This window comes from Zingiber officinale, chromosome 1A (genome assembly GCF_018446385.1).
Source record: "Zingiber officinale cultivar Zhangliang chromosome 1A, Zo_v1.1, whole genome shotgun sequence".
In the NCBI taxonomy this organism is placed as follows: Eukaryota; Viridiplantae; Streptophyta; class Magnoliopsida; order Zingiberales; family Zingiberaceae; genus Zingiber; species Zingiber officinale.
Genome location: NC_055987.1, coordinates 121,827,298 through 121,841,514, shown reverse-complemented (window position 1 = coordinate 121,841,514; position 14,217 = coordinate 121,827,298).

Genomic DNA, 14,217 nt, shown 5'->3' with positions numbered 1-14,217 from the left:
TTATGGTTCGAAATTGTCAATTTTTGGTTTGTCACGGTTTATCACGATTCAAGATTATTGTATTAAAAAAATTAAAATTATAAATTTATAAAAAAATGACTTGTACTTATTTAACTTATTTACGTATTTCCTTTGGATATGAGAGAATTAAAATTCATGTAGTTCTTTTTTTTTTTTGTCCTTTTACCTTATAAAGTGACATTGTTACTCACTTGTATTTTCTGTTCCCGTAGTATTTATTCTTTCGATATTAAATTTTTTGATTTCAAATTGCATTTCTTGAATTCTTTTTTCGACTTTGATCCAATCGTCAAGTAATGATTGAGCTTCCAATGAGTCGGGGAGATAAAGTCGATCGTTGTTTATCCAATATATTACCACTAGCACTGAACATCTGTTTTATAATAATTGTTGACACTGGACAATCTAAAATTTCTTTTATAATCATGGAGAGAACGTGAAAATTTTGAGTCTTTTGTGACCACTACTTTAGGACATTGAAATCTACTTTGCTATTTGCTTTATTAAAATAAAAAAAATCATAAAATAATTCTCAAGTTCTCATATATAACTTAAGGATCCTCGTGCACATATTGTCTGTTGCTTTAATAAAATTTATGCTTTTGTAAATTTTAAATTGGTATCACTAGTATTTTGTGTTTCAAAAATATTAGGCTGTGCTCCATATTTTATATTATATTCTTTATAAATATCATATAAACAATTTATAATATCATATACACAATATTATTTGGATAAAGAGAAGAAAAATTTTTAAATGGAATTAAAATGTTGCAACATCTAACATTTCTTGTAAAATTTCTAATTTATATCTAGGGTCTATAAAGCAAATATTACTAAATAAATTTTAGGAATACGGAAAACAATATTTTCCCATTTTGTTTTCATTGCTAATACACGAGAAGATAAAAATTTATCGGTACTATTTTCATTTAAAAGTAATACTATATTGCAAAATTTATTAAAACTAAATGCAAAGTAGGATAATAAAAATTGAAAATTTATTCAGCTATATCATTAAATACTTTTAAAATTTAATAAATATTATTACAAATATTTCATTATTATAAAAATAAATATATTAGTATTATTAATATTTTATGTAAAAAATAAATATAATAATTTTTTATATTAAAATGAATCTGGTAATAATTGATATGTTGAATTCCAACTTGACTAGCATTTCAAATGATATTAAAAATATTTTATAAGTTAATCCATATTCTTCTGAAATTAAACATAATAATTGTGAGATATTATGATCATTATGTGATTCATCAAAAACTATATAAGCTAACAATCTTTTTTAGATATTTAAGGAGTTATCAATCAAATGACAAATCACATTCATATATTTGTGTTTGCCAATTAATTTAAATATCAGAACATAAAGAAATTTGATTATTTAATTTATTAATTTCTTCAATTATTTTTTCTCTTGTTTTACGAATCTTTTAATTTTTCTTGTAAGTGTAGTTCTAGGAACAAATTTAGCAAATGAATTAAGGGGTTCTTTATAAAAATCTTCAAAAGTCCATTTAGATCAAAAACTAAATTAAAGATATTTTATGAAAACAAATCACTACAAGAAAATAGGATTTCAAAGATGAAAAAAATGTCTCTGAAAGTTATTTTTCCGTCTCTAAAGTTTGAGACGAAATATTCCGTCTTAAAAATCCATTAGTGAAAGCTCCATGACTAATTTTGAAATAGAAATATTTCATTGCTAAATTTAGAAACGAATGAAAAACTCATTTATAAATCTATTTTTAAGTTAACAAAATAAAATTAATTTCAAATGTAAATTCTGTCTTTAATTTTATTTTAACTTTGTTAGTAACTTGTTTATAAATCGATTTATAATTCTATATATAATTTTATTTTAAAATTTATCACTAAATATTATTATATTATATTTTTATATTTCTCATCAATATATTAATTAACAAGAAACCATCCTTCATTTCAAAAGAAAATAAAATTATTAAAAAGAAATAATTTCTAAATCCAAAAGTATCATACAATTAACATTGAAATAAATAAATATTTACATCATCTAAAAAAATTTAACCAATAATCAAACTATAAACAACTATATGAATTTTTAAATCTTACCATAAGTAATCTAATCTTCACATTGCATTGTCTATCACGATCCTCACGGAGACCAAATTCTCCTAGATATAAATGATTTATATATTTCATCTCTTGAATAATTTCTGAACCATCTCCTTGAAAATTTCTTCTCTTTGTGGCCTACCTTCCTTGTCCCTTTGTCTACTTTATGTGATAACAAGTTTCAATTTTTTGACTTTCAATAATTTGTTTCTCTATCCTCTGGCTACTAGCAAACATGCCTTTAATTTCTTCTTTCTGCCCTCCCTTATCTCCGAACTCCATGAGATGAATTGCTTCTCTTGTACATATTAACGAACCAACCAATTTTATTGAGACAATCTAGCAAATCAAAACATAAAACGAGTAAGTCTTACAATATAAACAATTTTAATACGGATAAATTGAAATTGTAAAAAAGTCATAATCAATATTAATGTTCATATGCTGATTATTCCATAATCAGTTGTCAATGCTAAAGAATCAACAAGTCACGAAGACTCTTTTAGCTTTGAAACAATATGCATCACAAAACTATAAAGATTAGGTCAGCATGAACAAATATTTAAGTAGGATTTCTTCACATTTGAATCTTAAACTTAAAATCTCTAAGCACAAATAACAAAATGAAATACAAGATACTACACATTGATTAATTTAAATCACAAACTAAAAAAGCTTAATATCCACAAACAAAATACCAGACGAACTATAAATATTGCCAAGAAATAATCCTATAATATTAATAAACAAAATTATAGCAGATAGTAAGCAAATAGTACTAAGCAAAAGATTAAAAGAGGGTTCTGAATGCAACATTTGCTCTTGGTTGTTGTGACTAATGCAACATTTGCTATTGGTATCCTGCATTATACTAACGAGTGAAACATAAGTCATAATACAATATGTGATACTTAACATAATTATATAATCCTTAAAAGAATTTTTTGCTTGTTGATATAACATAAAAGGGAAAAGTTTGATTTGGAAGGAAAATAAAGATGAAAGAGGTCAAGCATGCTCTCAAATCAATTAGGTTCAGATTAAGGCTTCGAAAACATCTTGAAAAATTTCCTTAGCATCATTTTTTTAAAATAGGAATCGAAAATGCAACAATTTATAAACAGTCTCAGCAAGTCTAATCAGACTATCTTTTGAGAAAAATAAAACAAGACATACAAATAAAAAAGTAGAATTACCTCGTTAAATAATTACATATCATTCTTGAATAACTTCATTACCTCTGGATAACCTCATTCTTATCTACAAATTAGTTAGAATATTGTGGCTATAAGGAAACAATATGTAACAATTTAAAAAATAATAAACACTAAGCATATAAATGAGAAAGCAAATAGTACAAACGTAACAAAAAAAAGGAAAATGACAAAAGAAATTCTTATGCATAGAAAATAGAATAAAAGGGATCAAAACAAAAAAGGAAAATACCCTAAGTTTCATCCTTGCGTGATTTATTTGCAGTAGGCAACATTGTGTGACCATAAGGTCTGCATGACCTATCACCAGCAGGCGACAACGTGCGACCAAAAGGCGCACAACTTATCATTAGTAGGTGACATCCAGGGACCATAGGATGCATGACCTTACATTCGCATAAGGGGGTCGATTGAAGGGGTCGTGGACCTTGTGGTCACGAGAAGTGACTGTTACTAACCTCAAGTGGCCATGACCGACCTAGTAACCGCATGAGATGGCCACCAAGCGCAAGAAAAAAAATCAGAGATAAGGAAGAAGAATTCATACCGCTCAGCCTAAAGCCAAAGCCAAATTAGGGTGAGGAGGAAAATTAAGGGAAAAAGTATTTATTGGGAAAAATAAATGTGGTAGGGTTAAAAATCTTAAAGAAAAAAAAATGAGTTTATAAATCATTTTTTATAATCATTATGACATTTATAAATAGTGTCATCATAAATAGTTTAATATGATATTTTATTTTTTTAATTAATAATTTTTAATAAATATCATACAGAATATTTATAATAATATTAAAAAAAATCACAATTTATATTTTCTAATATAATGGCCATTTGAAACAAGGGGAGAGGGCGACATTTCACACACACACACACACAAGTGAGAGTTTAGAATGAGAGGAAGACATAGCGGGCATTGGAGTAGATAAAGATGAGAGCGGAGATGGTGAAGTGGGAGGAGAGGAGGCAGACGTAAAGATCTTTGGCCTAGGTGAATGGGCGGCGCAATACCGAAGTAGGAAAATGCATGCGTGGAGAAGAAAATAATCAAATATATTAGGGCATCCACAATATATTAGGGCATCCACAATGGGCACCTTTTTTCAACACTGTAGCATTAATGCGTTCAAAGATTTGAACGCGTTAATGCTACAGATTCGATTAAAAAAATAAAAAATAAGTATTAATACTTGCGCATGTTAAAAGTATTGCAGATGTTCTTAGGGATTTGGTGATAAATTATGTTTTAAATATTATGATGTTTTATAATAAGTGGAACTATTTTACAGCTTAATATTAAAACAATTATCAAAATCATTAATTAAATTAAAATTGAAAAAAATAATATAAATTTCAGATATATTTGTAATTCATATGTATTTTTCTTGTATATATATTTACTATAGTACTTTTTAAAAATTTATATATTTCTATTAATATTAATATAAAATTATAAATTTGTGTCCATTCCACCTTTAAATTTATTTAGAGATAGGTTTCTTTCATCTCAAAATTTTTATTATTTTAAATGATATTTTTAATAAAAAATAGTACAATTTCATTATATTATGTAGTAAATGTATCACTAATTTATATACATCTAAAACATATTTTATTTCCATTTTAAATTTTCATTAAATTTTCATTAAATTTTAAATATATATTTTTGGCAAAAATTATATGGTTTCAAATTTAGTATATAATCCATTTTTTAATAAAACTTTATAGGTAAATTTATATCAAATTTATTTTAAATTCTGTCTTAAATATTTTTTCAAGTATTATATTTAATTAAAGTGAAAGATTAGAATTTCATAGAAAATCTATTATATATATATATATATTGTATCAAATTTATTTTAAATTTATTTTTAAATATTATATTTTATTAAAATAAAATAGATTAATTATTTTGTAGCACCTGTTTTTTATTTATATAAATCTTAAACAGATTTTATTTTTGTCTTAATTTTTTATTAAAGTTTAAACAAATTTTTAAATCAAAATTATATAGTATCAAATTCTATTTATAATCCATATTTATTTTTATTTTATAAAAACTTTATGTAATTTTAAACTTTATGTAATTTTGTATCAATTTGTTTTAAATTCTATCTTTAATTTATTTTCAAATATTAAATTTTATTAAAGTGAAATAGATTGATAATTTCGTAGTAAATTTGTCTCTAATTTATATAAATTTAAATAATATTTTATTTTTTCTTAAAAATCCGTCTATGATGCCATGTTTTCTTGTAGTGAATCTAGTTAATATTCCTCTTAATTTATTATCAAAATATAAAAATAATCTAAAATCACTACTCTCACCAGTATAAAATCTAGATAATTGTGCTTAAGCATGATCAATTTTACGTGTCGTTTCAATGACCCATAACCGTCGTTGACTTGGAATTTGTAGAAATTATTACAGTGCTTACATTTTACAAGCAACTCTATAGACGAAAGAGTAACCTTATCAAAATGTTTAGTAAAAATAGAAGATTTTAAGGAAGAAACTTTCCGAATCTTAGAAGTAATTATATTTGCACTCCCAACGTGTTCCTTTTCTGAATTTTTCCCAACCCGAATGTTTCCCGACCCGAGTGGTTTGGATTTTTCCTGACCCGATCAAAATCGGGAGCACAAGCTCTACCCGGCTGGATTCCCGACCCGACTCGAATATAATAATAATAATAATAATTTTTAATTAGATTTTTTTTTTAAAAATAACATAGAAAACTAGGGTTAAAAATTTAAAATATCTAAAAATGAAGGATGATTTAAAAAAACACAAAAAGAAAAGTAAGAAAACTAGGGTTACACACTTACACTTGACTTATGTATCTCATTGACTCCTTCAGCCGTTCACGCCGCACATGAATCATGTCGTTCGCCATTTATTGTTCGTCGTTCGTCGTCCGCTCTTCACCATTTGCCCTTCGCGTTTGCCCTTTGCCATTCGTTGACTTATCCACTGGAACCCTTTTTTATCCACTATTGCCGCTTGTCCGTACAGGAGCTCCCTTATCTCTCTTCCATTTCTCTGCATGTTTGGCTATAGCGCCCCTAACAATAGTCCAAGCCACATTGCCTCCCCTGTTCCCATATTGAGTCTTCACAGCTGACGTTCCCCTCCCCCCTTAGTCCATGCTCTACTCTACTAGGCCAGTAAGCCAAGGCAACAAAGAGCCATATTGATTTATAAAGGTATTTGCCAAAACTTTGCTGCAATTGCTACATTAGTTACAATCATAGCTTCTGTTTGATGTTGTTGCTTTCATACGGATTCAATCAATTTGTTCACCATGATGACATGTTTATTATGTCTCTGGCGAACTGAATTTTCTTATAGTGTTCTCTACATGTTATATAGGTTTTATATTTTCTTAAATCTTGCTCCCCAATTACTTGAGTATCGTGAACATGCATTTGTATGTCATTTTGTCTGGTACAACTATCTAAATATTTTGTACCCTATCTTGTGATAAGTTCCTTGGGGGCTCAGTAAAGTGTTGAATAAAAAGTGTTCTACCTTTTAATATATTTTTGTATACATTTTTAAATAGAATATCAAATTGTTAATCTCTATTTTTCTTAAATCTTGCTCCCCTAGCATGCTCTTTTTAGTAATATTTGAATGTTTCTAACTATGCTATTTGATTCTAAATGATATTCATATTATTGTAGCCGTTCATTCATGGATGCATCTAGCGAAAGTGGTAGCTCTCCTTCCACCACACAACCTCACACAGTATCTCCATCCAAAACATCAAGCATTCATGAAGAAGTAGTAGATATTGGAGATAAAAGTAAAAACGTAAAGGATATATGGTCACACACCAAGAAATTATAAAGAGAGATGACAAAAATGAGGTCATTGTTGTTGTTATTTGCAATTATTGTAGAACTGAAGTTCTTGCCTATAACAGAACACATGGGAATAATGACATTGATGGACATGTGAAGAAATGCAAAAAGAATCCTCATAATGCGGTGAAGTCAGGTTCTTCTTAACTAATCTTAATACAATCATCCATGAATAATGCTTTGACACCCCACGTCTTTAGCCAAAAAAAAGCTTAAAGATAAGGTTGTCGCATTTGTTGTTAAAGATGAGATGTCATTAGGGTAGTGGAAGGGGCAAGGTTTGTAGAGATGATGAAGGAAGCTCAACCTCGATTCAAGATTCTTAATTGAAAGAAAATTACATCTCTTGTATGAGATTTATATGCAGTGGAGGTGGCTAAGATATTAAGTGTCATTGGTGATCAAATTAAAGGGTAAGTATTACGATTGATACTTGGACTTCAATTCAGAATATCAATTACACGGTAATCACAACTCATTTCTCGGACAATGATTGGAAGTTGCATAAGCGAATAATAAATTTCACCAAGATTTCCTCTTACAAGGGAGATGACATTGGCAAAATTTTAGAAACGTGCATGAGTGATTTGGGGATAGATAAAGTTTTCACTATCATAGTTGATAATGATAGCACAAATGATAAAGCAGTGGAGTACATGAGAAAGAGGCTAAAGGAAATGGGCACTCTATTATTTGATGGTAAGTACTTGCATTTGAAATATTGTTGTCATATTATAAATTTAATTTTTAAGAGTGAGTTGAAGTTTCTTAATGAGTCTGTTGAGTCCATTAGAAACTGTGTGAAGTATATTCACTCTTCCGGGGCACGGTTGGACCAATTTAGGGAGTGTGCTATCCTATTGAAGATGGATAAAATGTCACTGTTCCAATGGATGTGCCTACGAGATTGAATTCCACCTATATAATGCTTTTAGTTGCATACAAGTTTAAGAAAGTGTTTGGTAAGATGACAGAGAATGCTTAATTTGTTGAACACTCTAATGAGGTAGATGGTTTGGAGAAGAAAAAGAGAGTGGGGCCTCCTATGGAAAAAGATTGGGAGAAGACACCGGTCTTTGTGAATTTTTTCAAGAGGTTTCATGATATTACATTGCAATTAAGTGCTACCAAGAAAGCTACATCACCCTTGATTTGGGAGGAAATAGTTAGAATGAGGACAGTCATTGATGAGACAATACTTAACACTACTAATCCTGCGTTACAAGAAGTTGCTAAGAGAATGGAGAGTAAGTTTAAGAAGTATTGGGGTAATCTTGAGAAGGTGAGCAAGCTTATTTTCCTAGGTCACAATCCAGATCCTTGTTATAAACTTCAAATGATTGGGATCATGCTAGTAAAATACAATCCTTTGTTAATGATTTAAAGAATTGTCTAATGGAGTTGTATCATACATATAAAGGAATTTGCCTTTGGATCTTATTAATGGGATTAATGATGGCAATGTAGACAAAGATTTGATGGAAATGTATAAGAATGATCTCATTAAACTAAACTGCTATCTGAAAATGACTCAAGTAAGAAAAACTCAAAAGCAAGCAGAAATAACCAATGAGGTGGACAAATACTTCTCGAATCCTTTTGTGAAATAGAGCTCAAGCTTAGATATTTTGGAATGGTGGAAAGGGAATACAACGACATTTCCAGTCTTTTCTAAGATCGTCAAGGATATTTTTCAATCCCTTCATCTACTATTGCTAATGAGAATACTTTTAGCCTTGGGAGGAGGGTTGTAAATTCGTTTAGAACATTATTGCAACACAAAATCATAGAGGCACTAGTGTGTACTAGTGACTGGCTTAGAGGTGAAGAAGTTAACTTATACAAGAAGCTAACAGAAGATAAATTCAACTTTTATAAGGATTGTGAAGAAGTGGTTACAAGTAAGTCAATATTTAACTTCTTTATCTTGGTATAGACTATAGATTATGCTTATATGATATTTGTTGTTTGTAGATACCCTCATTGCTCAATTGTGGATGCTCCTGTAAGTACTCCGTGGCAGTTTTAATATAGTCAACCAAGTTAAGTTAGGTCATGTGTATTTGATTCTCATGTCTAAGTGTGCAGGAACTTAGGAATACAAGATATTGAGTGGAAGAGCAACTACAGAGAAGGATGACACAGGAAAAAGAGCCAATGAGCTCGGTGTATCCGAAGGACGAGATGCTATCGAAGAGTACACTGGTGGACAAGAATGACGTATGTGGCGTTCGAGGGATGAGAAGCCGGGGAGAAAGTCTACTCAAGGAGAAGGTCAGAGTTGGATTTGGGTGAGCTCAACTTCTGTTAGCCGAAGAATCACCCACACAAAGAGATCAGCTATTGAGCTAATTTTGCCTTGTGGAAGGCGCCTTCCATGGCTTAGAAGGCGCCTTCGATGAATAGTGCGAAGGTACCTTCTAGCCCATAGAAGACGCCTTCCAGTGACCATTGGCGAGATAGAGTTTTATCTTCAATGGTTAAAACTTATCTGATGGAAGATGCCTTGGACCATCTTATAGGCGCCTTCCAGCCTCAGATAGACTTTTTCAAGGGCTATAAAAAGACCTCTGGAGCTAGAAAATAATCAACAACTGAACTACAACTTCTATATTCACTTCATAGTCTTTTTCCGAGCTTTCAAGGAGTGTAAGAGGCTTTTCCATCTTCAACGAAGGAGAATTTTAATACACTTCTATTTGCCTTGAGTTAACAACAACTTAGGTTATAACCAAGTAATTCCTGAGCCTTTCTTTTTAATTGTTCAGTTTTATTATTCTAGTCTAATCAAGACCAAAGTTTGAGAATGAGTTAATTTGATTTTGTAGGCAATTCACCTCCCTCTTGTCGGCCCATGTTGCACCAACAAGTGGTATAAGAGTCCAACCACTTCAGAAGGATTAACCCTCTACCGAAGCTAATAAAATGATGTCAGTCCAAGCATCTATCCACCAATATTTGAGGGGGAGTACGAGTTTTGGAAACGCAAAATGGAGGTTTTCTTCAAGACAAATTTCGACATCATGTTAAGTATCAAAAATAATTTTGAAGTGCCCAAAACAAAAGACAAAAAAGAACTCGAGGAATACCGATGAAGCAAACAACAAAGAAACGAATTTATGGCAAATGGTAAGGCTGAATTCATCTACTTAATGTTCTACCTGTGCAGGAACTCGAAAGAATCTGTAGCTATAATTGTGCAAAAGAACTTTGGGAAAAGTTCTTGAAACACCACGAAGCATTAAGAAAAGAAGAATCCAACTCTTTGATGGACATCGCTTTGTCATCAGAGGAATTCGAGACTGAGGAAATCAACGACATAGTGCTAATAGCCAAATACCAACCTAAAGATGACACATAAAGTTCATTCAAAATGAGTATCGACGAAGGGAGAGAATCTTCGAGAGAACCTTCAGAAGAAATCAACGATGAAGGGGGAGGATCAAACCATAAGGTAAGTGAAGTACGTGATTTAGCTCTTGAACAATCATTTCAATTCATTAAGATGCTTACTAAGAATATGTTAACATTAGAAAAAGATAATGCTAGATTAAAATTAAACTTAGCAAATTCATGCCCCTTAGATATGTATGATAACTTAAAAATACAAAATAAAAAATAAAAAGAACAAATAGAATCTTTAAAAAATGATTATGCATGATCAATTTCAAAAGATTTATGAAATTTAAATTTTAAAAATTATAGATGACTCAATTGGTATATCAAGAACTATAGAGGTCAAATTATAAAAATTCCTAGAAATTATGTTCTAACAAAATTCTTGATTAATTCAGTAGGTAGAAACCTATATTGGATATCAAAATCTTTTTTACATCAAATTCTAAAATTTTTAAATTATTAGGATAGAAATTATTTTAATTAGAAAAATATTTTTTAAGTAAATTTTCTTATTTGAATTTCTTATTCGAAATTTTTATACTTATAGAACAGTAGTATTTCTATTAAGATTTTTTTTAAAATTTTTTTTGTTGAGTTGTTTTTTTATGAAATTATCAATAAAAATAATATTTTATGATTTAAAATTCTTACACAAACTTATTTTTGAAAACTTTTATTTTTCTATGAAACACGTGGCATTCTCTAACTTAATAAATTTTTTTGATTTTTTTGGAATATTACCTAAATTATTATGAATTATTTTGAGAAAAGATATTTTTTTAATATTAAAAATTTTATAAAATAGAAATTTGGAAAATTTTATTTTTTTGCTGTTACACAATGCATTTTACATATCCAAGACAATTAGTATAATTTTTAGAATTACAATTTTTTAAAAGATTTATTTTTGAAAATTAGTTATTACTAAAATAAATAATTTCTATTAGACTAAATAATATCATTATATTAAAATTTTTCTATTGGTCTAACTTATTCTGTAAATTTGACAAAAATTTTTAAGATTTTTTAAAATAAAAAGTAATTTTTAAATTATTTTTATCAAAATAGAAGATTAATTAGTAAAATTTGAATATTTTTTAAAATAATTTTTGAAAAATGTTACTATACTAGATATACTTTTAATAAACCCCAAGTAAATTTCTCAATTTTTTTTGTTATTTTTTTCATATCTTTCCTATTTTTTAATGTAATCAAAGGGGAAGATATATTTACAAGTTAAGTGGGAGTAAGGAAATTTTTTTTTCTATGTACGAATTTTGTAATTTTATTAACTTGGTTAATTCATTGTATTGTAATATATTTTAATTACAATTTCTTTACTTCTTTACATAATTATGTTATCACTTTTTGTTTAACTCTAACTTTAACTTGGATTGATGCATATTAAAAAGGGAAAGATTGTAAATACCTCATGGTAATTTTGATATGGTCGACCAAGTTAAGTTAGGTCCTGTGTATTTAATCCTCGTATTTAAGTATGCAGGAACTTAAGAACACAAGATGTCGAGTGGAAGACACAGTTAGTGAGAAGGATGACATGAGAAAAGGAGTTGATGGGCTCAGTACATCCGAAGGATGAGATGCTACCGAATATTAAATCGGTGGACGAGAAGGACGTGCACGACGTTCGAGGATTGAGAAGTTGGGGAAGAAGTATGCTCGAGGAGAAGGTCAGAGTTAGGTTTGAGTGAGCTCAACTCCGGTTAGCTGGAGAATCACTCATACAAAGAGATCAGCTATTGAGCTGATTTTGCCAAGTGGAAGACACGTTCCATGGCTTGGAAGGCACCTTCGATGAACAATGTGAAGGCGCCTTTCAGTCCATAGAATGTGCCTTCCAGTGACCTTTGGCCAAGTAGAAATTTATCTTCGATAGATAAAACTTATATGATGGAAAGTGTCTTGGGCCATCTTGGAGGAGCCTTCCAACATCGGATAGAGTTTTTCAGGGGTTATTGTGTAAATATTTCATAAAAATTTTAGTAATCTTTTAATAATCTTGTTCAAGACATTGAAGCTAATGTTTTCACTTTTATCTTCTATTATTGGTTCTGTAAATTATCTATTAAGAGATTGAGTCTGAGTGGTAATTAGACTAGAAATATGGATCCTGGAACATGGTAATATCAACTCAAAATGCTGCTGTATAATGAAAATATTTGAACATTCAGGATATCATTTCCCTACTTGACGGGATCCTGAACATTCGATGTCCCGAACATTCAGGTCTTGACACTTGTTGGGTATAGGATCAGGAGAAAAATTGATTCTCAATTTTTGTCAGGACGGGGATTGGATAAGATGGTTGCGGGAAGGGGATTGGGTAAGATGGTTAAGGGACAGGTCCCTACCTGATTCCACCCCTATTCAGATTCACTATTTCCTTGCCCCTCCGACATCGAGATGATGAACCTTCTTTCCCTCGGCCTCCTTCTTATCCTTGACCTCCTTCCATTGTAATTGGAACTCGGAAGAGAAAGTCGAAGGTGTGGAGAATTGGAGTCGAAAGTGTGTAAAGATTATGTAATTAAAAATAAGAGTAAAGAAAATATGTGTGAAAATAATGAAATAAATTTATAGAGTTTGAAGAGTAATAGATATTAAATCATAACTATTGATAAAAAAATATCAAATGATCTCAATCGTTGAAAAATATTATTTTTTTATCAGCTGTTACAGTGATAATAAACTCTTGATGGTTGCCAAATAAATAGATATTATAATGATATATAAATATATAAAACTAAATTTAGAAGTATATGTTTTAAAAATATAATAAATTTTATTTAAATTTAAATTTAACATATAAAATTTAAAAATAAAAAGGTTATAAATTTTATTGTAATGCCTAATAGTTTAGTTTTACTATAAATTTGTTACTTAACAAATATTTTTATTATAATTTGATTTATAGAAGCTATTTCTATGTCTAATTGATCAAAATTTTACAAAAGATAAATAATAAATAATTTTCACTATAAAAATATCATTGAAAAATTATTTATTTGATTTTTAAAATTAACCTTAATCTTTCTACACTAATTTTGATTTATCGATCTATATTAATTGAATGACTGAATTTATTAGTTGATTTATGAGTATATATAAATTGTATTTTAAATTTATGATAAATAGGATTTTCCTTATATAACCAATCAAACAAAACATAACTAATTTTCCTTATATAACGAAACAAACATACATGATTAATAAGTTTGACCCGGTTGTATTAATCAAACTTATTTTCTTTAATCCTAAGCAAGACAATTAAAAACTTATAACCATAGATAAAAAATATCCTTTCTAAAATTATTTTCATTATTAAAATACGAAAGGATTTTGTATACAAATTTATAAGGAACATAAAGAAAAAGTATTGCGTAAATATCTGTTTCTATTATTTTTTTCCGAAATAAGAAATAAATAAAAATGTCTTGTTTTAAAATTCCTAACGGAACGCAGCAAACTTCTCTATATAAAACCCTGTCGACGGAGAGAGTTCCCACTCTTCGTTTTTTGGTTGTCGCGATCCCTCGCTAGGTTTTTTTTTTCTTCACTTCCCGCGCTGGATCCGAAAGGT